Source organism: Ictidomys tridecemlineatus, chromosome 16 (genome assembly GCF_052094955.1).
Source record: "Ictidomys tridecemlineatus isolate mIctTri1 chromosome 16, mIctTri1.hap1, whole genome shotgun sequence".
In the NCBI taxonomy this organism is placed as follows: domain Eukaryota; kingdom Metazoa; phylum Chordata; class Mammalia; order Rodentia; family Sciuridae; genus Ictidomys; species Ictidomys tridecemlineatus.
In genome coordinates, this window is record NC_135492.1 from 34,067,019 (window position 1) to 34,092,911 (window position 25,893).

The following is a 25,893-nucleotide window of genomic DNA, read 5'->3' on the forward strand; positions in this document are numbered from 1 at the left end:
TATATATGTACCTATTTCTTTATGTAATAAAACTCTTAATACACATATATATCACAATTTTTCATATCTCTGGTTGTATATAATGTATGTTGGCACCAATTTGTGTCTTCATACATGTACATTGGATAATGGTGTCATCACATTCCACAATCACTGCTAATCCCCTGCCTCCTCCCCTCCCCTCCAACCCCTCTGACCTATGTACAATTCATCTATTCCTCCCATGCTCCCCCTCTCTACCCCACTATAGTTAGCCCCCTTATATCAGAGAAAACATTTAACATTTATTTTGGGGGTTTGCCTAACTTCACTTCTCCAATACCATCCACTTACGTGCAATTGCCATGATTTTATTATTGCTGAGTAAAATTGCATTGTGTATACCCCATATTTTTATCCATTCATCCACTGAAGGCCTCTGGGTTGGCTCCACAGTTTGCTATTCTGCATTGTGCTGCTATTAACATTGACATAGCTGTGACCCTGCAGTATGCTGTTTTCAAGTCCTTTGAGAATAGTCTGAGAAGAGGAATAGTGGGGTCAAATGATGTTTTCATTCCCAAATTTTGAAGTAATCTCTATATAGTTTTCCATGTTATTTGCACCAATTTGCAGTTCCACCAGCAGTGTATGAGTGTATCTTTTCCCCCACATCCTTGCCAACACTTATTGTTTGTCTTTATGGTAGCTGCCATTCTGACTGGAGTGAGATGATATCTTAGAGTGGTTGTGATTTGCATTTCTCTTATTGAAAGAGATGATGAAATTTAAAAAAAAAATTGTTGATTGATTCTACATCTTTCTCCGAAAAGTGTGTGTTCAGGTCCTTGGCCAATTTGTTGATTGGATGATTGGGGTTTTTTTGTGCTTAGCATTTTGAATTCTTTATATTACTAGATATTAGTTCTCTATCTGATGTGTGAGGGATAAAAATCTACTCCCAGGATGTAGGCTCTCTATTCACCTCAGATTTTTTTTTTCTGAAAAGAAACTTTTTAGTTTGAATCCATCCCATTTTTAATTCTTGGTTTTAATTCTTGTGCTATAGGCATCTTATTAAGAAAGTTGGGGTGTTGTTTCCCGCCGGCGGGAGCTGTGGCTGTGGTTGAGAGAAGGGCTTGGAGCGGGCGTGGGCCAGCGCTGCAGCACGATGGCGGACCAGCTTTATCTGGAGAATATAGACGAGTTCGTCACGGACCAGAACAAGATAGTGACATACAAATGGCTGAGCTATACGCTAGGAGTTCATGTTAACCAGGCCAAACAGATGCTATATGATTATGTCGAAAGGAAATGGAGGGAAAATTTAGGAGCCCAACTGCATGTCACCTATTTAGTGTCTGGTAGTATCATTCAGAATGGACATTCCTGCCACAAGGTTGCAGTAGTGAGAGAAGATAAATTGGAAGCAGTGAAGTCCAAGCTAGCTGTGACTGCCAGCATCCATGTGTACAGCATCCAGAAAGCTATGCTAAAGGACAGTGGGCCTCTGTTCAATACTGACTATGACATCCTTAAAAGCAACTTGCAGAACTGCAGCAAGTTTAGTGCCATACAATGTGCAGCTGCGGTCCCTAGAGCTCCCACAGAATCCTCATCTTCTAGCAATTTTGAACAGTCAAATCTTCAGGCATCCAGTGAGACACAAGCCAGTAATGAGCTGACAACCAATGGTCATGGCCCACCTGCCTCCAAACAGGCTTCCCAGCAGCCCAAGGGAATTATGGGAATGTTTGCCTCCAAAGCTGCTTCTAAAAGCCAAGATACAAACAAGGAGACCAAAATAGAGACTAAAGAAGTAACAAATGCATCTTCAAAAGGCAGCAAAGTACGAGGAAAGGGGAATGTGATGAGCAATTTTTTTGGAAAAGCTGCTATGAATAAACTTAAAGTCAATTTGGATTCAGAACAAGCTGTGAAAGAAGAAAAAATAGTGGAGCAACCTCAAATGCCTGTCACTGAACCAAAACTGGCAACTCCTGCAGACCTGAAGAAATCCAGCAAAAAAGCAGAGCCTGTTAAGATGCAGCAGAAGGAAAAAAAATGGGGGAAGCAAGTAGATTTATGTGATGATGAAACAAAGGAAACTGAAATCATGAAGAAAAAGAGGTGAAGAATCAAACTTTCTCAGTCTGATAGCAGTGAAGATGAAGTCTTCCCAGATTCTCCTGGGCCTTATGAAGCTAAGTCACCTCACCGTCCCCACCTCCTCCTGTATCTCCACCTCCTGATCCCGTGCGGAAGTCTGAGCCTGAGCCTGAGCCTCCTTCTGTCAAGAGTTCAGGTGGAGAAAACAAAAGAAAACGAAAACGTGTACTGAAATCTAAAACATTTTTGGATGAGGAAGTCTGCATAGTAACTGAAAAAGTTTACGAGAGTGAATCTTGCACAGATAGTGAAGAAGAGCTTAAGACGAAGACATCCTGTGTCCAAAGACCTCCTGCCATGACTGTGAAAAAAGAGCCAAAAGAGGAACGAAAGGGCCCCAAAAAAGGGACTGCTGCTCTGGGCAAATCCAACCGACAAGTGTCCATTACTGGCTTCTTTCAGAGGAAATAACTGCTATTTCTGGCAGGTCAAAGACTTGGAGTGGTCAAGGGAGAAGACCAAGAAATATAAACGCTCTCACTTACTATGTAAGTTCATCTAGCTCCTCACCTCACCAGTATCAAAAGACTGTGCTTCTAACCTGTGAGGTTTATATTATTTCTGGTTTTTTAACCAAAAGAGTTATCTGGAAGCAGGAGGCAAAAGGATATTTAAAAAGCTGTTACCTTCTAATGACATTTTTAAAGCACAATCTTTGACCTGTCTAGGACAATTCACTTCAAAATTAATTTGACAGGTTTCATAATTACCCACTGTGCCCCACTCACCCTGTACCCTGATCCTCTTAGGGTTCAGGAATTGTTCCTTCCTGTTCCTCTGTGTTCCGTGAACTTGTGTGGATGTTTTTATCCCTGAATTCTACTGGATGTGTTTACTACTTCCTGTGTTCTCCTCTCACCATTACCACATTTCTGTCCCCTTGCCTCATAAAGCTGTTTTCTGTAAATCTTAAATCTTGGTTGGACTAGAAGCTGAAACAAAAATAAAAAAAAAAAGTTGGGGGCGGCCTAGCCCCATGTGATGAAGATTATGGCCTACTTTTTCTTCTATTAGATGCAGAGCCTCTGATTTAAATCCTAGGTTCTTGATCCGCTTAGAGTTGAGTTTTGTGCATGGTGAGAGATAAGGTTTTAATGTCAGTTTTTTGAAAGTGGATTTCTAGTTTTCAAAGCAGCGTTTGTTGAAGAGGCTATCTGTTCTCCAATCCATGTTCTTGGCACCTTTGTCTAATGTAAGAAAATTGTAATTTTGTGAGTGAGTCTGTGTGTCCTCTATTCTGTACCATTGGTCTACTGGCCTGTTTTAGTGCCAATACCATGCTGTTTTTGTTACTATTGCTCTGTAGTATAGTTTAAGGTTTGGTATAGTCATACCACCTGCTTTGCTTCTCCTGCTTATAATTGCTTTAGCTATTCTGGGATTCTTATTTTTCCAGATGAATTTCATGATTGATTTTTCTATTTATATGAGAAATATCATTAGAATTTTAATCAGAATTGCATTAAATCAGTGTAGGGCTTTTGGTTGTATGGTCGTTTTGATAATATTAATTCTGCCTATGGAAGACTAAGGTAGATCTTTCTATTTTCTAAGGTCTTCTTTGATTTCTTTCTTGAGGGTTCTGTAGGTTTCATTGTATAGATCTTCACCTCTTTTGTTAAGTTGATTCCCAAGTATCTTATATTTTCTTTTTTTGGAGTTATTGAAAATGGGGTAGTTTTTCTTATTTTCTACTTGAGACTTTGTCAATGATATACAGAAATGCCTTTTTTTAAATGTGTGTTAATTTTATATCCTGCTGCTTTGATGAATTCATATTTTAGTTCTAGAAGTTTTCTGGTGGTGCTTTTGGGGTTTTCTAGGTATAGAATCGTATTCTCAGCAAATAGTACTAATTTAAGTTCTTTTCCTGTAGTTATTTTTTCAAATTTCTTTCATCTGTCTAATTGCTCTGGCCAGTGTTTCAAGAAATATGTTGAATAGAAATGGTGAGAGAAAGCACCCCTGTCTTGTAACAGTTTTTAGAGGGAATGTCTCTAGTTTTTCACCCTTTAGAATGATGTTGGCTTTAACCTTAATGTAGAGAGCCAGTATGATGTTGAGGTATGTTCCTGTTATCTCAAGTTTTTCCAATTTTTTGAACATGAAAGGGTGCTGTATTTTGTCAAATGGCTTTTCTGTGTCTCTTGAGATGATCATATGATTCTTATTTTTAAGTTTATTGATGTGATGAATTAACTATATTGATTTCTATATTTTGAACCAACCCTGTATTCCTAAACAAACCCCACTTGATCTTGGTGCATGACCTTTTTAATATGTTTTTGTATTTAATTTGCCAGAATTCTATTCAGAATTTTTGCATCTATGTTCATTCGAGATATTGGCCTGAAGTTTTCTTTCTTTTATTTGTCCCTACCTGGTTTTGGGATCAGGGTGATATTGGCCTCATAGAATGAGTTTTGAAGTGCTGCTTCTTTCTGTATTTTCTGAAATAAATTGAAGAATATTGGTATTTTTGAATTTCTTCTTTAAAGATCTTGTTTAGCAGTGTATCAATCTGGGCCTAGGCTTTTCTTGGTTTGTAAGCTTCTGATGAAATCTAGTATTTCATCATTTAATTTTGGTTTGTTTAAATTGTGTGTCTCCTTGATTCAATCTGGGCATATCATATGACTTAAGAAATTTCTTGATGCTTTCAATGTCTTCTATTTTATTTAGCATCTCACAGCGTAATTGGCACAAAAGTATTCATACTGGAGAGAAGCCCTACAAATGTAAAGTGTGTGGCAAGTGTTTTAATACAAACTCAAATCTTGATTGTCACAACAGGATTCATACTGGAGAGAAGCCTTACAAATGAACAGTGTGTGTGGCAAGAGTTTCAGTCAAAAATCATCACTTACTCAGCACAAGCAAAACCACACTGGAGAGAAGCCTTACAAATGTAAAGAATGTGGCAAAAGTTTTAATCAAAAAATAGTACTTACTCGGCACCTGAGAATCCACACTGGAGAGAAGCCCTACAAATGTACAGTGTGTGGCAAAAGTTTCAGTCAAAAATCATCACTTACTCATCACCTGCGAATCCACACTGGAGAGAAGCCCTACAAGTGTAAAGAGTGTGACAAGTGTTTTAAGCACATATCATCACTTACTCAGCACCAGCGAATCCACACTGGAGAGAAGCCCTACAGCTGTAAAGAATATGGCAAAGCTTTTAATAGCATCTCACAGCTTAATTGTCACAAAAGGTATCATACTGGAGAGAAGCCCTACAAATGTAAAGTGTGTGGCAAAAGTTTTAATACAAACTCACATCTCTACTGCCACAACAGGATTCATACTGGAGAGAAGCCGTACAAATGTAAATTGTGTGGCAAGAGTTTCAGTCAAAAATCATCACTTACACAGCACCAGCGAATCCACACTGGAGAGAGGCCCTACAGCTGTAAAGAATGGGGCAAAGCTTTTAATACCATCTCACAGCTTAATTGTCACAAAAGGATTCATACTGGAGAGAAGCCTTACAAATGTAGAGAATGTGGCAAAGATTTTAATCAACAATCATCACTTACTCGACACCAGAGAACCCACACTAGAGAGGAGTCCTATAAATGTGAAGAATGGCAAAGCTTTTAATATTGAAGATCACATCTTACTAAACATTATAGATTTTATACTGGAGAGAAGTTTTTCAATGAAAATATTGCATCAGTGTCTTTAAGGATACATCAACCCTATTTCACAGTAGTTCAACACTATTTCACACCAGAGATATGATAGCACAGAAATCATATAAATGTAAAATAGGTGACAGAGTCTCCAATAGTTGTTCACACCCTACTCAGCACCTCAGAATTCATACGAGAGAGAGGATGTACGCAAAAATTTTTGGAAACCTTTTGAAGATTGATCCATCATTTTTGAAACACTGGAGGATTTATAGCATATAGAAACCCAAAGAATGTTTCCAAGACTGTATTCAAATTTCCGACATTTGTTAATTACTGACCTCATATCTGTAGCAAATGTGGAGTAGCATCTGTCCAAAGTGTGTACCTTAAATAACAGCAAAATATTTACAAAAACGCCTTGACAAATATAAAGATTGTAGTAAATTTCATATCTATAGCCCATCCCTTGAAGAACTTGGGACCTAGGAGGGAAAAAAATCATTTAAATGTAGAAAATGGGTAATTGCTTTTGATATTTGCTGAAAATTTTCTTAACATCTTGAGCTGATATTATAGAAATAAGGAAATACAAGTATAGAATTGTGCATCCCTAAAAGGATATAATTTTAGTATAAATCAACAATTATTACTAAAGAGTCTCATTTTTCACAACTTGAGAAATAATAATACTCAGAGTTGATTATTTCAGAAGTCTTAGTATTAATATGAAATTTAAAATTTAAAATTTTCAGAGCCCCTTAAAGTTAGGGACCCTTACTCAGTAAACTACATCCTCAGATTTTTTTTTTTTTTATTTAGAGATAGGGTTTGCTAAGTTGCATAGTTCCTCACTAAGTTATGGAGCCTGACTTTGAACTTGCAAAGTTTCTCACATCCCTAGGGTCAAAGCATGGTCCACGATGCAAGTTTTACAGAGTGTTTTTACTTATATTTCATAACAGATGTAATTTGTTGCTAAATAAAGTGTGAATTTCTTAATGTTAACCTTGTCATGCATTTAATGATGGTATTAGTTCACACATCTCCCACTATTCACTTTGCTAATGGATCGATACAATAGTAAACCATTCTGTTGGGTAAATAATGCTATAACATCTCCATTAATTATTTCATATGTTAAATAATATTCTCCAAATAATACTTGATTAATGTAAATTATATACTCTCTTGTTTGTAATTATGGGAAAATTAAGAGAGTTATACGAAGGATCTAGGGATACTAAAATAATGCCCAGATATCCCTAGTTTGAATTATGAGTTTAACATTTCACCATATAGAGTAGCAGTACTCCCTAAGGGATCTACAACTCCGGAGAGTTATACAAGCCCCCACTAAGGAAGAGGAGAAAGACCCAAGAGAGTAGGAGCCAACATGTGTATTCAGGCAATAAAGGAGGATTGCTGAAGGGGGAAAGAGTCTTAATGTTTCCTGGAGAATCCACATGGTTCATAGTCCCATCCTGACTCTTGGACTGAAGAAACCATGCAGATCCTCATGAATTCTATGACGTTCATCACTGAGGTGACTATACTCACCTCTAGTGTAGGAAAAACATCACAATTTGGGACCACCTCTTTAGTTTTGTATACCCAGTAGAAAATTTAACTAGAAACATGTAAAATGATGACTGTAAAAAGATAAAGACATACTGTAGGAGCATTTATGCCCCCACATTCTTTATTTCATTATGTATTTTGATTTTGTAGACCCTTTGGTTCTACTTAATAATTCAGAATATAATGTTTGTTATACTTATTAGATTATACGATAGATAGCATGTGTCATGGTCTCCGAGAACCCTCTGCAACCCTGTAATTATAAGATACTATAAAGTAACCCTGTCCCTCCTCAGATCTTATAGCTCCAAAAGCCCATGACACCACAGAGAGAGAAACACAATTTTGATTGAAATAAAACTTAGACTCTCATCTACAAGTCCTGTTCAAAAAGTAAAAACACAATATTCTCTTCATATGTGAATCTTTTGGGTCAACAAAACACCACCCACCAACATTTCATTTAACTTTATTGGGGAAAATAAATATTGAAATATAATGATAAGTTCTAGGAGAATAATATTCACAACATTCTTTATTCCAAAGTGTAAATCTCTAGGTTTCATGCTTATCTCCACATTATTTTATGCAGAAAACTGGCTTCATTTTGCATATGAGAGTTTAAACTCTTTATAAAGCCAGGAGGGAAGATTCAGTCCTAGAGGTCTAAGGAAAATACTAAAGATCTTCCCTTTTCTTGTTTGAATAATGTCTGAAGTCCTTGATGAAACAGATAAAGAATGCTTATTTCTCAATGCAACTGGCTGATTGGCTCACTCATTGGAATCCTAATTTATTTAGTCATCTCAAGGCTATCACTCACTTCTCTAGGATCTGACCTTCTCTTGGGAGGACTTGGTGTTCTTCAGGGGATCACCAGGTCATGCAAGATGATGGAATGAAGTTTTCTTTTTTCCAACATGTATTTATTTGGCCTCACTTTCAATACAAGTTAGAACAAGACTTCAGACTCTGACCTGTGGAGAGGATGCTCTGCCCAGCACTTCCCAGTCAGGACCATGAAAAGCTCTTTGGGACTCCCCAGTACATAGGTTCAGTGTTGGTGTTTTCCTAGTCTGGAAATAGAGTTGCCTTTGTCTTTTACTTTTGCTTTCTCTCTTGCTTTCATAGTATTACTCAAGGAAACACTGTCTTGTGTGATGAATGTGTCTTCCTTATCTATTGAATCTGACCTGCCAAGCTGAGCAGCTGCCCACATACTGAATGTCACGAACACATGTATGTGTTATATAATGAGTAACTAGTGTGTCTTTCAACTGCATGATTTTTTATTGCACGGGGGAGGAAATTGAGAATGCTTTCTTTGAGTGCACACAACACTATTTATAGTATTCATAACACTGCTATGTAATGTTTCCTCTCTGCTCAACTTGTAAGTATTGTTTTTGTGCTGCTTTGTAAAACAAATAGAAAAGTGTTGTAAACCAAAAATTTTGTGATAAATGATAGTTGACTGACTTGGGCAAATCTATTTATCATTGTTGTTTTGTATGGGCTCAAGGTACACTTTTATACTTTTATTTCACCTTAATGACATTAACATTCATTGAAGAGTTTTTTACGCACAAAACTCCTCAGTATACAAATGATCCCTTATCATTTCTAAAATTTCTTTCTCTTTTTAGGTATACATGGTAGTAGAGCAAATTTTGACATATTATACGTTGTGTAAAACTCATTTTATTTAGCATAACATTCTTGAGGTGTACATGGTGTGGACCTTCCCTGGTGGTGTATTTATATATAAACATTGAAAAGTTGTGTCTGATTAATTCTACTGTCATTTTTACTCCTATTTCCCTTTTCTTTTCTTCAATCCAACTTTGTCTCCCTTGTTGAGTGCTTTAACATCTCTATATATTATGTATTATATGTAATGTCTGTTTCATTCTACTATCATATCTATCCCCATATTCCCTAGCTTCCCTGCAATTCTCTACTTAATCTAAACATCTATTCTTTCCCACCCCCATTGTGAGTTAGCGTACACTTATTGGAGGGAACATTTTGCCTTTGTGTTTGAGTGTGTGTGGGAGGGCGGCTTATTTCACTTAGCATGATATTCTTCAACTCTATCCTTTTACCACCAAATGGCATAGTTTCATTCATCTTTAAAGCTAAGTAATATTCCATTGGTGGGGGAAATTTCATATATGTATCTCACATTTTATTTATCCATTCATCTGTTGAAGGAAACGTAGGTTGGTTCTATAGTTTATCTATTGTGAATTGTGCTGCTATAAACATTGGAGCAGCTGTTTCCCTGTAGTATGCTGTTTTTAATTCCTTTAGGTGTAGTCTGAAGAGAGGGATAGCTGGGTCAAATGATGTATCCATTCTGGTTTTTCAAGGCGTCTGCATACTGCTTTCCATGGTGGTTGCACCAATTTGGAGTCAATCTCATGAGCAATGTGTGAGTGTTCCTTTTCCCTACAACCTCACCAACATTTATTGTTGCCTATATTATTAATGATTGCCATTCTGACTGAAGTGAGATAAAATCTTAAAGTAATTTTGATTTACATTTTCCTAATTGCTAGATAGGTGGAATGTTTTTTCATATATTTGTTGATGGCTTATATTTCTTCTGTGAAGTTGTCTGTTCATTTAGTGAGTCAATTTGTTAATTGGTTTTTGTTGTTGTTGTTTGTGTTAATTTTGAGGGTTTTTTTTTATTGGTTGTAAATTTTGAGTTCTTTATATTCCCTAGACATTAGTGCTTTTTCTGAATTATGTGTTTAAATATTTGTATAAAATCTAGATTTTTCTTCAATTAGTGTTTCTTTTGCTGAGAAGCAGCTTTTTAGTTTGAATCTATCCCCTTTATTTATTCTTGATTTTTAATATTTGTGCTGTAGGGGTCTTGTTATGGAAGTAAGATTGTGAACCAACATTCACCTCAGATTTTTAAATGGTATCCCAAGTTTATTTATGTTTCAATTTATTGTTTCTCTCACTATCTTGCCTTATAGATCTACATGTTCTAAAGAATCATGAAATGAGCTAGCTTCACATACATGATTTTCTGATGACTATTATTTTTCAATATGTAGCTGCAGATGGTTTAAAATATATGTCTACTATTTCAGACTTTAAATAACGCAAATACATGCCTTCTGTAGAAAATATTCCATCAGTAGATCAACATCAAATCATTAATATATATAAACATATATAAAATCTTGGATTCAAATGCATGCACATCCAACCCAGAGCTTGGCCCATAACACTTATTCTATACTAGGTCTACACTTTAGAACTCCATGACAGTTGTTATAAATCAAAAGCCTGAGACTCACTCCCCAGACATTCTCTTTTGGGGGGGTACGATGACGAAGACTGAACTCAGGGGCACTCAACCCCTGAGCCACTTTCCTATCCCTATTTTATGTAAAGATAAGATCTCACTGATCTGCTTAGTAAATTTTTTTTCACTGAGGCTGGCTCTGAACTCATGATCCTCCTTCCTCAGCCTTCCAATCTGCTGAGATGAGAGGCAAATGCCACCATGCCCAGCTCCACAGAGAGCCTTCTTTAACTGGTTGGAACCCACTTATTCAGTATGTTTTGGCCTAATCCTCACAAATAGCGATGAAATTATTTTCCTCTCTATGAAAAATCAGGGCTACAAAGAGATTGGACTCGACAACATCTAATTACACAGCATGTCCACATTACAACAAAAGTGTGGTATGCAATTCTCCACCCCTCCAAAGAGATCCTCTTGGCTCCACAAAGTTGGGAGTACTTGCAAACTCTCTGCCATGGCTCATTCAGAAGCCTCCCAGGAGGTGAGTGTATATGAGGGACAGTATTCCAGGTGACACCTTGGTAATTAATGGGCTATGCCAGGGAGTAAGGCAGAGCCCAATTCACCAAAGGCACAAAACTTTCATGTGGCTGGTCCAGGATGGGGGCTGCATGAGGGGATACTTTTCCTCCACCCTTGATGTGTCTTTCCTAACTGTTCATATGCTGAAATACTTGTTCAATGACTTGCACCCTTTTCCTGTTTTATGTTTCCCTCTCATGTGGCTTTGGAGGTCTCATGCTTTGGCAATTATTGTGACTTTCTTCGTCAGTTTTCCAACCTCTCTCATCCCATCCATGTGGAATTTGTCTCTGTGGATATTAGTTTTCATTTTATATATTTTCATTTAGTCCAAGTTTGCAATTACCTCTAGAAAAAACAAATGTTTCATTCATTATCATGCCTGTACTAACCCTTCACATGTCGATAATGGCAGTGTTCAAGAACTATCATCTGATTTCTACAACTGGAACATAAATGAGTCTGCTTGAAATGACTGTCATTTCTTTTGACTACAGATAATGGGGATCCTTTTAATATAGCACTTTAATGCTTTTATGTATATTTATATACAGTACCCAGGACACTGAGCCTGCTTTTTACACGGTTTTCTCTCAGAGAAGGTGGAGTTGATCATGTAGGTTTCTTAGAGTGGACTCCAGCTTGGACTCTGCCTCGGCTCTGACTAGATTCCATCTGCCTGTGATTTCTACAACATGTGACCTATAGGTCTTCCTCTTCTTTTTTAATTTTACCATTTCACTTAGAGCTTGAGCCATAGAACTGTTACTTTGGAAAAGATGACTTACCAAACCATCACTAACCACAAGAAGTTGTGCTCCATGTGCAAACTAGGAAAGAAGGGCCCATCACATACTTCAGGCTTCAGGAAAATTATGGTGGTGCCAGGAGTCCCTCACATCAAAGTAGAGGCACTATAAGTTGTGGGAAAGGTTTGGACTAATTTGATTTTTTGGACCAGAATTAGAGTAATTTAAGTTTCCTTATCAACATGAGAAAATAATCTCAATCAAGATCCTTTTCCAGATGTGTCCAGGAAACTTTAAGTATTTGAAGCCCAGATATCTTGGATTGGTGTTATCCATCAGAGAAGACAACAAAATTAAGAGAGATGACATGTCCCACTGGGGAAGCCACAGTTTTGTGTTCTCCAGTGGGAATTTCTTGCCTTTCTACAGACATTAAAATTACAAATTACAAATCTGCAGAGACAGAACACATCCTTTCCATAAAACTTACAAGTGTTTGTGCTCTGCTCAGCTTATTCAGTTGACAAAGTACCTCTGTGTCCTCAGATGCAGAGTTAGTGTGGATTCTAAAAAGGGCATTTTAGGAGAGAATTCAATCTACTAGAGAGGTTTCCCAGTAGCTTCTTTGCTTTTTCAAAGCAGCAAACATCTTTCGAAGACAATATCCTCATTGCACCATACAGAACATGATCCTCTGAGCTCATTAGGACTGTTGTAGCCCAAAGGACCATGTTCTGTATGGTGTAATGAGGATATTGTCTTCGAAAGATGTTTGCTTCTTTGAGATCCTGCTAAAATGAGTCAATTTTTCTTATAGGGAATGTCAGTTTTACTTCTTCAATTTTCAATTTAATAACTTCATGGGACATAACTTACATATGGTATGTCATGTAGAGATTTTAAACACTACTAATTTGTATACTTATTACCAGGGAATTAATAAGTTTTAATATTTTGATTGATAATCTTACTTTGGTCATCTTCATAACTCATAGAACAATTATGGTTTGAATAATTGTACATTTTGAAATCTTTAGATGGAAATGAGGTTCTATGTTCAAAACCTCATTTTATAGAATTGAATCTCACATGGTTAAGAATTTTCAGTTGGTAAGTGTCACACAAGGGACTGTGATCATAAAGAAGTGCATTATATATTTTAGAAAATCAAATAAATGTGTTGGTAAGATCCAATTCATGGTGCCAAATTATAGGCTTAGGAATATAATTCACAAGAATTTGGAAGAATATTTTTATGTATTAGTCCATTCTGTTTTAATCCCTAAAAACCTTTTGTAATATCTAATAATGGAAATGTGTAAATTCAATTTTGCTTAGAAGAACATTCAGGACACTTGAAACCCATCCTGCCTTGGTCACTTTCAGATTTTTTTCCAAAATTCAATTTTTCATGTCATTATCATGCACAGATAAATGTGACCCCAAGACACAGAGAGCAAGATAAATCAGGAAAGCTGAAGGCTGAACTTGACCCTTCCATCGCAATATCAGTCAGGGGAAAAAGACTCTCCTGCAGGATCATGTGGATTTCTAAGTAATAAGAGCTTGGGGTATGCAGAGAAGTGCATGGGCTCTCTCATTTTTGAGGAGGTCCACAGAACAGGGTAGAAAAGAGTGTGGCTGTGGGGTCTCTAATCAAGTCCTCCAGAGACCAATCAGGAAGCAGGCCTGATTTTATTGTGCAGTTACCATGTATATGTACTCAGGCAGTACCTAAGCAAAATATAGACAGCCGCCAATGTAATGTTTGCTAGCTGACTTTGCAGTGAACAATAAAGTAGTGGGACTACAACACATGGCAGAGCTGTGCCGATGGGGTAAGCAATTTGCCACTCACACGCCTAGCATGGGGAGAGCCCTGCCATGCAGACGCCCTTAACCTATGCCCTGTATGCAGTTCTCCATGCACTTGTCCCCACAGAGAAGCACCTCTGGGGCTTCTTCTTTCTTGACTTTAAAGAACAATTTCTCTTCTAGTTGCTTTTCTCAGGAGAAATTTTAAATAATAGTAATATAAATATCATAGCTGTAAGTGTGAACCCTGAGCTATATTTTAATACCCTGACAATTTATAAAAGCAACCCATGGTTCTCATATCTACTTCTCACAAAGAGCTGCCATTCATTCAGTCAAGTCTTGCCCAGGGTTTGCTCGTCGTGTTACTGGAGGGTGTGTTTTGCAGCAGAGGGGCTGGGTGATGGTGTCGCCCTCTCTGAGGTGTCAGTCATTTCTCCCTAGTGCTCTTCATAGATTCCCAGCACACAAAGAGCCACATGTAAGAGGTTTCATCCGAGGCTGACATCAGTCCCAAGCCCACTTGCTTGAAGCAAGACCAGTCTCAATTCTCCATCTCCCTTTTGTCTGTTAGTGAATACCAAGAGGACATGGAGAGGGTTGGAAGTAGTGGTGAAGCTGAGCTGGGTGATGAGGACAACCCCAAGCTGTAAGTCTGCACATGTGTTGTTAGGGGTGACAGATCCTATTTCCTCTCCCGTTATGAACAGGATGGTGCTCAGATTGCATAAGGGAGAAGAGATGTTTCTTACTCTCACTTTCACTCTGGAATGTGCCCACCCAGAGCGTCCAAATAACCCTGACCTGCAGTGGGGTGTCCTTCTCCTGTAATTCTCTCTACTTCTGTACTAACCACCAGCTCGTGTCCACTGCCTTAGCAGTCCTCACTAGATGGTGAAAACACAGATGATTGTGCATGTATCACACAGCTTCCCCTGACTTTAGTGACAGCATCATATCTAACATGACTCCTTCCTGGATCCAGATACTAGAGGGAGTCTTTACTATCAGTTCTAACAAACAAAACTTGTGATTTTTTTTTTGAAAATTTCTTTTTCATGTGTGATCTGTTTTTTCTTATCTCCTCCCTTGGCCTTTCCTTCTTCTTACCATATGTGAATTCTTCAAATATAACCTATTTCAGAAATCTGTGTTAGATTCCCTGTGATTTACAGATCCTTCCACACAGAATTCCCACTCTAGAGGGTAGCTTGATTTCTCCAGTGCATAAAGGTAACGAGTGCCCAGTACAATAAGGCAACCATGGACCAAGCTGAAAGTATCACTCCTTAGAATCTTGTTTGAGGGGTGTTTTTCAGATTACATCTTTGATGTCAGAGAGTTTGTATTATGTCTCATGATCTCCTGGACTATGTTGTGCCAGGCATAATGTGCACAGCTGGGAAGGTACATAGCTCAGGATTTCAGTCAACTATGAATCATTCCCATTCCCCAGGATGCTTCCTAACAACAATGGAGCCTCAGCAGGGACATTACAATAGATATTTCTTCACAACACTACCATGGTACATTTATACAATTTTAATCATATTTGATGCACATCATTTAGTGATGATTGTGGTTGAAAACTGGAGCTAGCAGAATGACCAGACTGTGCTTTCCCCTGGCCACTACCTGTATGAAGATTAGTTCTCATTATTGCATGAAATTGTATCCCTTTCTTTGAAGCATACTATAAAGAAAGGGTCTAAGTTCTTCCCAATACTGATACAGAAATTTACCATCAGAAAACAATTTTCCAACAGTTTCAAGGCAATGAACAACCCATCAATGAGTTCTTGACTATTACTGCAAATTCATGGCACCTGCACAATCCAGTTTGTATGAATGCATTTTCCTCAGCTACACTGATCTTAAATTCATCCAATGGCTTGGAGACACCCGTGACTAAAACATGTTATTTATTGAGTGTTAGAAAACTTAGATTGTGTAAGATTCAAATATTTAAAATAAATTGAAGCAGATTCTGTGTGTCACAGAAAAGTGATAGAATGCAGTATTTGATTTTAAATTTCACATGTCTTTTTGTTGTTGAAACAAGGCAATTTTAAAACCCTCCTCCATTCCTTTGTACCTCAGATTGAACCCTGGGCAGTTAGTCATTAAACTATTTCACCAGCCATTTTTTATATTGGGAGAAAATCTTGCTAAGTTACTGAGCTTTTGCCTTGTAATCCTCTGACTCCTGAGCCGATGGGATTGCAGACATTCAGCCTCACCTAAAAGCATTTTTATGTTATTTTTTACATGCTAATATAAATCAATTTAAGCTTATCCTATAAAAATATTTATACTATATTTGACTTACATAAAAAAATTCATAAGAATTGGCATATGCCATTTATATATAGATCTCACCAAAAAATATCTAAGGCTTAGTGATTAAACGTGAACCCTAATATATTTTTTGGGGGGTTACCAGGGATTAAACTCTTGGGCACTCAACCAGTGAGCCACATCCCTACTCCTATTTTGTATTTTATTTAGAGAAAGCATCTCACCAAGTTGCTCATGGTCTTGCTGTTGCTGGATTTGAACTCACCATCCTCCTTTCTTAGCCTCCCAAAGCAGTGGGACTATAGTCTACAATTTTTAAATTTATATTTTTTTTTCTGGATTTACCATGGGAGACTGTCTTTTTCTAGTGATTTTTCATATTTCACAAATCCTGTGTTTGCACTCATATGTTGAAGCTGAAAAAGTTGATCACAAAAAACCACAAATGAGAAAAGCTTTTTATATTTGTTTTAAGAGACAGATGGCAAGAAGTGCCAAAAAGCAGTTAAGAGGGAAAAGTAACTCTTAGGTTTCATAGCCCATAGTTTGAATCGGATAAGTAATTATTAGACTGTGGACATTCTAAAAAGAGTTCACAGGTTTCAAACATCAAAATGATATTTTAGAAGGTAGAAATTGCACAGATTTGATCACTACACATGTTCTATTAAAACATTGCATCCTATATGTAGATACCAATTAAAAATTGAACAATAATTAACACTTCAAGTCAAATAGAAAAAAATAAACAAGGATGGCTGGAAATACAAACCATGCCTCAACAGTAACCTTAAATGTTAGTGGCTTAACACACCAATAAAAAGACATAGGCTAGTAGTCTGGATTTTTAAAAAAATCCAACCATATTCTGCCTCCAGGAGACTCGGGAAAAGATAGACTGAAGGTGAAAGATTGGGAAAAAACATACCACTCATATGAACCTTGAAAGCAAGCAGAGGTCTCCATACTTATATTAAATAAAGTAGACTTCAAGCCAAAGTTAATCAAAATAGATAAAGAAGAACATCTCATACTGCTCAAGGAAACCATATGCCAACAAGACATAACAATCATAAATATATATGCCCCTAACAATGGGGCACCTATATTCAAACAAACTCTTCTCAAGTTCAAGAATCAAATTGACCACAACGTGATCTGGGGTGACTTTAACACACCTCTCTCACCACTGGATAGATATTCCAAACAAAAGTTGAATAAAGAAATTATAGAGCTCAATAACACAATTAATAACTCACATATATAGAATACATATCAGATTGGAGGAGGAAGCCTGGCCCCACCCCACGTGCTAATCTGGAGGAAGCCTATCAACCCTTAAAACCCAAAATCAAACTTTTAATTATTGAATATTAACAGTTTTCCCATTTTGTTTCCATGATCTTTTTTGCATTTTAATTTCACCTTAATTTTTTACTTTGCAGTGAACAATTCTTTTGTTAATACTTTCATTTAGATTGTTTTCCCTATGTTTTTGAATGGATTGTGCCTCAATTTTAACACTGCTCATTGCTACTGTATATAATTTAAGTGATTTAATGTTGACCATTTAACCCATGACATTATTCAAGTAATTCTTATGTTTCATTAGTTCATGGAAATTGCTTAGAAACTTTATAGAAATAATAATATCATCTGCAAATGCTGTTTGATTTTTGATGTATAAAATATCATTTAATATTCTCAAACAATATTTATAAGTTAGAAAAGCATACATTTTTTTTCTTTTCCTAAAAATAAATTGATACTTTAGTTCACACCATTAAGTATGAAAATAGTTCATAGGTGCCTTTAAGTGGATTGAAAAAGAATTTTCCTCTTTTCATAATTTGCCAAAGGTTTTACAGTATTTTAGTAAGTGATTTTCCAGAGCTTTTCTCTATCAAAATTATTTTTGGAAACTTCCCATATGACAATGTCCCTCTTGGTCATGAAGTCCAATCATTCTTTTTGTTGTTGTTCTCAGTTTCTTGGGGTTTTTAATATCTGCACTAACATCTATAAAAACATGGTCTGCAATTTCCATTCTTATGCTGTGTTAGCTGGTATTTATCACCTTAAGGAAAGAATTAGTCAATTTTCTTCTTCTACATTTAGACATGATCATGAATTATTGTTACTGATCCTAATTACATGTTTTATAGAAATCACCCACGAAGGCTCCTTTTTAAAAATGTGATTACTGTTTGGTTTTTATGTGGGTCAATTTTTAGAGCTAGGTTTTTGCCACTTTGGCCTCAAGTTACTTAGCCTAAATTTTCCTATTTCTGGGGCCTCAAGGTAGTCAAGACTAGTGGCATGTGCTCCCATATCAGCATAACTGCATGTATTTTTTGAGCAGCTGTAAAGTTAAATGTTGATTTGTAGATCTATTTTACATTTCTTCACATCTGGGTCTACTAATGTATTCTATTGATTTGTGAAGTAATTTTCAAAGTTGATGATTATCTAGCAGTTTATCTATATTTTGTTGTTTTCCTGGCTCGAGATTTTCTTGGCAATTAACATGGAATAATGAGAAAGCATAAGGTGGGAAAATGAGAACCTGGAATTTTGCTAATTGATCTCAAATGCCTTGTGAAGGATGGAGAGTGTGCACCCATAATTGTGTGAGACAAATAAAGCAGAAACGCTAAATTATCATTTTATGTAGCCTAATACGTGATCTTGAGTAACTTTCATATGGCTTTACACACTTTTTTAATTTTAGGGCAGAATTTAAGTATTTTACCATATTTAAATTAGGTTATGAGGGGTTTATATTAAATTTTGGTGAGTTGTGTAAGGTTCTTATATTTTGGATGTCGAGCTTTTTCAGACATGAGGCTAGAATCGGTTTTCTTTAACCTAGTCTACTTTAGATTTCATTGATTGATTCCTTTGCTGTACAGAAGCGTTTTTAGCTTTATATAGTCTCAGCTGTTTTTCCTTGTACAGTCTCTGCATATTATATCTAAAACCATTGCCAACACAAATGGCAAAAAAAATTCTCATTTTCTTCTGGAATTTTTATGCTTTCAGGTTATATCACAATGAGATATAACCACAGACTTGTGGGCTCAATCCTCAAAATGTTGGTAGGTAACACATACTGCAGAGGATATGCAGAAAAGGAAACATTTGGACATCCTTGCCAGGAATATAAATTTGAATAGACATTAAAAATACTATAAGGGGGTTTCTCAAAAAATTAGAACTAGAGATGCCATATGACCCAGACATTGCGAATATGCCTGGAATTTTAGGATTCTTCAGAAAAGTAGAATACACAAAAAATATACATGTGTATACAGAAGAGAGCTTATTATATTCACTCACATAATCATGGGAGTAATAGTCACCAAATGTTTGCCTACAGGGTGGCAACACTGGGAAACTGGTAACAGCTAAGTCCAAGAAGCTGGAAGCTTCACAATATGAGAAAGCAAATGAAGCAGCTGTGGTCCAAAACAGAGGACTTAAATGATCCTGGTAGATGAAAAAACAAATAACATGATTAAAGTGGGCTAAAGACCTGAACAGATACATGTCAGAAGAGGATATACAATCAATAAATATATGAAAAATGCTCATCATCTTTAGGAATCAGAGAAATGCAAATCAAAACTATTCTAAGATATCATCTAACTCCAGTCAGAATGGCAGCTATTATGAAGACGAACAACAACAAGTGTTGGTGAAGATGTGGGGAAAAGTTACATTTATACACTGCTTGTGGGACTGCAAATTGATGCAGCCCATTTGGAACGTAGCATGGAGATTCCTTGGAAATATGGGAATGGAACCTCCATTTGACTCACCTATCCTTCTCCTCAGTTTAAGCATAAAGGTTTAAAAACATCATACTTCAGGGACACAGCCAAATCAATGTTTATGGCAGCATAACTCACAATAGCTAAACTATGGAGCCAACACAGATGCCCTTCAGTGGATGAATAGATAAAAAAATGTGGCATATATACACAATGGAATTTTACTCAGCAATAAAAGAATAAAATCGTGGCATTTGCATGTAAATGGATGGAGTTGGAGAAGATAATGATAAGTGAAGTTAGCCAATGCTCTCCCTCTAAAAACTAAAAACAAATGTCGAATATTTCCCTGACATAAGGGGGTGATTCATAGAGGAGTACACAGGGGGAGCGTAGGAGGAAGAGATGAATTCTAGATAGGGCAGAGGGGTGGAAGAAAAAGAGAGGGGGACGGGGATTAGCAAAGATGGTAGAATGCAATGGACAACATCATCCAAAGTACATGTATGAAGACTTGAATTGGGTGTCAACATAACGTTACATAAAAAAGATACAAAAACTGTGGTATATATGTGTATTAAGAAATGTAATGCAAAAGAAAAAAGAATCGCATTAACTTACATTAGGTAGAGGAAAGTGAAATGAGGGGAAGGTAGGGGATGTGGGAATAAGAAAGAAAATGAAACAGACATGATTTCTTTATGTATGTATGTGACTGTATGACACATGTCATTCTACAATATGTATACTCAGAAAAATGAGAAATTATATCCCATCTATGTATGATATATCAAAGTATATAAATGCATTTTATTGTCATGGATAACTAACTGAAACAAATAATTTTTTTTAAAAAGACCCCGGTAGAGCCAATGGTGCAAGACCCCAAAGGGGACTTCAAGAAGCCTGGAGCATAAGCATGTGACTGCTTCTCTTGCGTTTTTCCAAATCAAAACTATTGAACACCAATATATATGTTCATTACAGGTATTCCCCAGGCTTTCTGACTCAGCCTTCTGGAAGCACACTCACAGACACATGGAGAGATCGTCCACACCATTCTCTGGGTATCTCAATCCACTCAAATGGACATCTGACATTAACCACTTTAACAATTGAAGGAAATAAAATGCATCTTTAGGAATATCTACCCTCCCATGTTACCACCATACTATTCACAACCTAAATTTCCAAAGAGTAACTCAGGAAGAGGAACCTATGGTATATTACAGATAATAGAGAAAGAGAGATTTATCATTGTGATTACACACAAATGTATCAACACACATATATAACTTTTTCAGTTTTTCTACCATTATTTTGAGACAAGGACTTTTACGGTGCAGTGGGTATCACCAAGATGCGAGGCTGGCTATAAGATAGTGATTCTCGTCCCTCAGCCTATTGAGTCCCTAGCATGACAAAAGAAATGTGCCTCCACACCTCACTTATTACTCAACTTTAAAATAAGGATGGTGTCTATGGCAGTGGTGCCAAAATGTGAAGGCCAGCCTTAGTAGTTTGATAACATTCTGTCTTAAAACTGAAAAAGAAAATGATGGTGGATCTCTGTTACTGGTAAGGCAACCCTGGGTTGAAACCCCAGAAACAAAAGAATATTCTCCAATAACACAGACAAGCTGGAGGACTTTAGGATAAGTGAGATGATTCAGATGCAGAAATACATTGTATACTCTATGTTCAGAGCCTGGAAGAAAATAGAATGGATGTATAGGAAGAGCCTGGTTGTTATCAGGGAGCATCATCAAAAATATTGCATCATATACTGGAAATTACAAAAAACAGCAGGATTCTGTTCTTAGTGAAGAATGGATAATTATGAGAGATGGTTGGTTTTATCATCACATATCAATTGCAAATACTAATGGGATTCAGAGTGATGTTTATATATATGCATATACATGTATTCATAATATTCAAACACCCTCTTCTGACCTTGATGCCCCCACACACTCCTCAGCCATACTAATCACTATTGTACTTGCACATGATATTATATTAGTTAACATATGAGATGTTACACTATTGTGTATTTCTTCATTTAGTATGACATCATCCAATTTCATCTATTTTGCTGACCGTTAGAGGAGTTTGTATTGATGGCTGAGTAATAAACCATGGTGAATATGAAATGTACTTTCTGGTGGATATGTTCAATTGCTTACCTACACCACTGGCTTTTCTCTATATCTGTATTGTTAAACATACTGTTATTCAACTTGAATTTATGTAACAAAAGAAAGCAACAACTGCAAAAGAATGAAGAAACTGGGAGTGGGGGTACATACCTGCAATCCCAATGGCTTGGGAGGCTGAGGCAGAAAATTCACGAGTTCAAAGACAGACTCTGTAAATTAATAGGGACCTGTACAACTCAGCGAGACCCTGTTTCTAAAAAAAAAAATAAACACGACTGGGAAAGTGGTTGTGTAGTTGAGCCAACCTATAATATTAAACTCAAGAATTTAATTTCTGGGTCTGGGGTCAGGGTTAGAGCACCTGCCTAGCACATGTGAGGCACTGAGTTCAATCCTCAGCACCACATAAAAATAAATATATAAAATAAAGATACTCTGTCCACTACAACTAAAGAAAACATAAAAGACTAATCCCTACCAGGGTTGTGATGGCACATGCATGTAACCCCAGCTACCCTGGAAGTTGAGCCTTGAGGGTCACAACTTTGAGTCTAGCCTCACTAACTTGGCAAGATCATATCTCAAAGAAAAATAAAAATGGGATGATTATAGAGCTCACTGGTAGACCATACCTAAGTCCTGTCCTCAGGATTACAGGGGAAACTTTTAATTCCTATCTTTTTTCTATGAGTTAAGGTCACCACAAAAAAGAAGGTGGCTTAGGGATAATGTTATATTTTCTAAAAACAAGCCATGTTAAATGTGCAAGTGTTCACATTTCTTCATAAAATTCCCAATTATTTTGCTTTTGATATTATGGTCATTAGAACTGTCTTTAATTTTATGTTTGCTACTTACTTTCTTATGCACATACATAAACTGATGATACTAAATTTTATTACCGTTCTGAGCTCATCTGATGCTTCTAATAGTAATTAGTGAACTCCTACATTAAAAATATACACTTAAAATCTACTTCTACCTCATACCTCATATTGGAAAACCACAAAAGTTAGATAGCAAGAAACAGAAGTAAGTTGCAATAACCATTTGACAAAGGCAAAGCTACTGGTGAGAATCTCAGAAAAACTCTATTCCCTAAAAGTCAGAAACCAAAAGTCAGAAACCAAGAGAACAAGACCATAATCTCCCACACACACATGATTTTATTCTTTTATTGCTGAATAACATTCCATTGTGTATAAATAATGCATATTTTTTTTATCCATTCATCCACTGAAGGGCATATAGGTTGGCTCCACAGGATAGCTGTGTAAAATGGTGGTTCCATACTCAGATTTCCAAGGAATCTCCATACTGCTTTCCATATTGGCTGCACCAATTTGTAGTCCCACCAGCAGTGTATGAGTGTACCATTTTCCCCACATCCTCGCCAACACTTGTTGTTGTTTGTCTTCATAATAGCTGCCATAATAAAATTTTAATTATAGTAAAATTCACAAAGACACACACACACACACACACACACACACACACACACACACTCGGGTTTTGCTTTGGTGTCTCTGGACAAGATCATGTGGACTAGGAACCTACAAACACAATGTCATCCTACTTCCAGTTAAGAGTAGAAATTGTTCCATGGGCAGGCCTCTGGAATCACGCACAGCATCTCCCATAAACCAGAGGATCAAAGGGGTATGAGGCCTAGAGATGTCAGAGAAGACTCACTGTTTCCTCCCCCTTTCTTGATAGTGATTTCTGGGCCAATAATCTTTAATAATCTTTACTCTACTTTGATTACATTTTATGTATTATCTAAAATTCACTCTTGAAAAAACACAAGATCCAAGAAACACAACATAACCTTTGTATCTGTGGGATCACAATCAGCAACAATGTCAGATCTTTTATTGCTTTACTTATTTACTCACTTCATTTGATCTATTTATTAATACAGGTGGACACCAGCGACAGCTCTAGGTCCTGTTGGAAGGTCACAGTTACACACCTACACACAGCATCCTAGGGAAAGACTTTTGAAACAGGAATTTTGACCCTTCATTGTTCATGAAGACTCACTCAGTGTCAGAACTTTGAATATTTTATTTTGAAGCAGGGTCTTTCTATGAGGCCAACTGTTTCCTCCGATTTGAGATCCTCCCAAAGCAGCCTCCCAAATGCCTGGCCTTACAGACATGTGCTACCAAACCTTGTTCTTTGCTTATTAAAAAAAGGGCATAGCTGTTGGTTACCTCCCTCCAGTGATGTATGTGATATCAGACCCCAAACAATAAAAAACCCACACAATTCCAAAGCTCAAGTCTGACTCTGGCTGTGTGAGTTTTTGTAATGGGAAGGGACTCCAGGGAGAGAGAGGGAAAACAGCTCAGAAAAAGTAAGTTCCTTGGTTTTCATGGCAGAAAAGAACTTCATTTGTCAGGTGCATGGATGCACCTATTTAGAAAAGCAGATGCACATTCAGAAAAGAACGTGAGGAGCCGGGGATTCAGTGTGGTCTGTAGTGTGCTTGCCCTACATGCACAAGGTCCCAGGTTCAATCCCCAGCACCACAAGAAGAAATAAAGAAAAAAATGTGAGAAAGCTCTAAAGAGAGAGACAGCAAATATGTGGTCTGAGGTGTTGCTATTTGGAAAGGGACATTTAAGTGGGGCTGGACTAGAGATGGGGCCAGATCAGACTTCTGTACTTTCTCACCCATTTTTCTAAGCTTGCTCACATCATGCTAGTATTTGAGGGTACAGGAAGCTGGTCTAGGAGAAATGCTGCATTGCAGGGAGTTTCTTTTTTAAAAAAAAAATCTGATCTTTATTTTTAAAAATAGTTTTTAGTTGGACAGGATACCTTTATTTTACATATTTCTATTTATGTGGTGCTGAGGATTGAACCCAGTGCCTCACAGTTGCTAGGCAGGTGCTCTGTCACTGAGCCCTAACCCCAGTTCCTTGTTTTTAATTTCAATATTTTATGGGCATTCCTGCATTGTGGTGATTTATGAATCTTTTCCTTTGAGGTTCAGAGTAACTTTTTTCTTAGTATCCCAGCATTTCTGTCCCAATCAGACGTGTTCCATAGTTGTTTATGGACCTCAAGTGTTACTAGAGGAATGATTAAAGGATAATTTAGTTATCAAAGCACATAGGGCAGTGTTTTCAGGACTGATGTTTTAAGAAAATGCTCATTATTAGATTTCGATTTTTACTTTGTATTTAGCCATGGACTCATATGGATTTGCAGTGATCCACAAACCAGCAGATTTCAGAAACTTTTCATGTTGACAACTCTTTTCAAATGGTTTCCTTCAGATTGAGGCACATTTGACTGAGGGTAAACATTAAGAGGTTTTTAAAGTGCTTATGAATTTTCCTGGCTAGAATATTGCAGAGGGTTTTGCTTATGTTCTCACCACTTTGTTTATCTCATTGGTGTTGAAAAATCTCCCAGATGCAAGGAATGCATCCATAAGCAAGCTCTGCAGCTGGCCACTCACAGACCCCCACACCCACTGATCCAATTCTCTGTCCCCCATTAATTGGGTGTCGGGTGCTGTTGGATTGTTAATTATTGGGTAAAACCCAGTGTTTTGTCTCCAAAGAGACCAAGGTCTGGCTTTTTGGTTATTGGAACCACTGAGTTGGTTATTCACTTTTTCTTGCCTCTCAAGAAAAATCTGAGCTCCATCCAGGGACCTAAATTTAGTGGAACTTGTAATTTAGGGAAATTTAATATTTTGGTGAAGAATAGTAACAGCAATAATAATTAATCATTTCCCTCAAGGGGGAAGAAGGGGTTCTGGCCCCAGGGGGTCCCTGGCTCTTTCCCTCTTCTTAGTCACATAATGTTCTCCTCATCCTGGGCAAGACAGCTGTGTACTACTCATCCCTGGAATCCTGAGCATGA

At 37.1% G+C, this 25,893-nt stretch overlaps 1 pseudogene; it reads left to right on the forward strand.

Moving 5' to 3' along the window:
- The first annotated feature begins 1,078 nt into the window (after window positions 1-1,078).
- On the forward strand, window positions 1,079-2,833 carry LOC144371525 (DNA polymerase delta subunit 3 pseudogene; annotated as a pseudogene).
- Window positions 2,834-25,893: the final 23,060 nt, after the last annotated feature.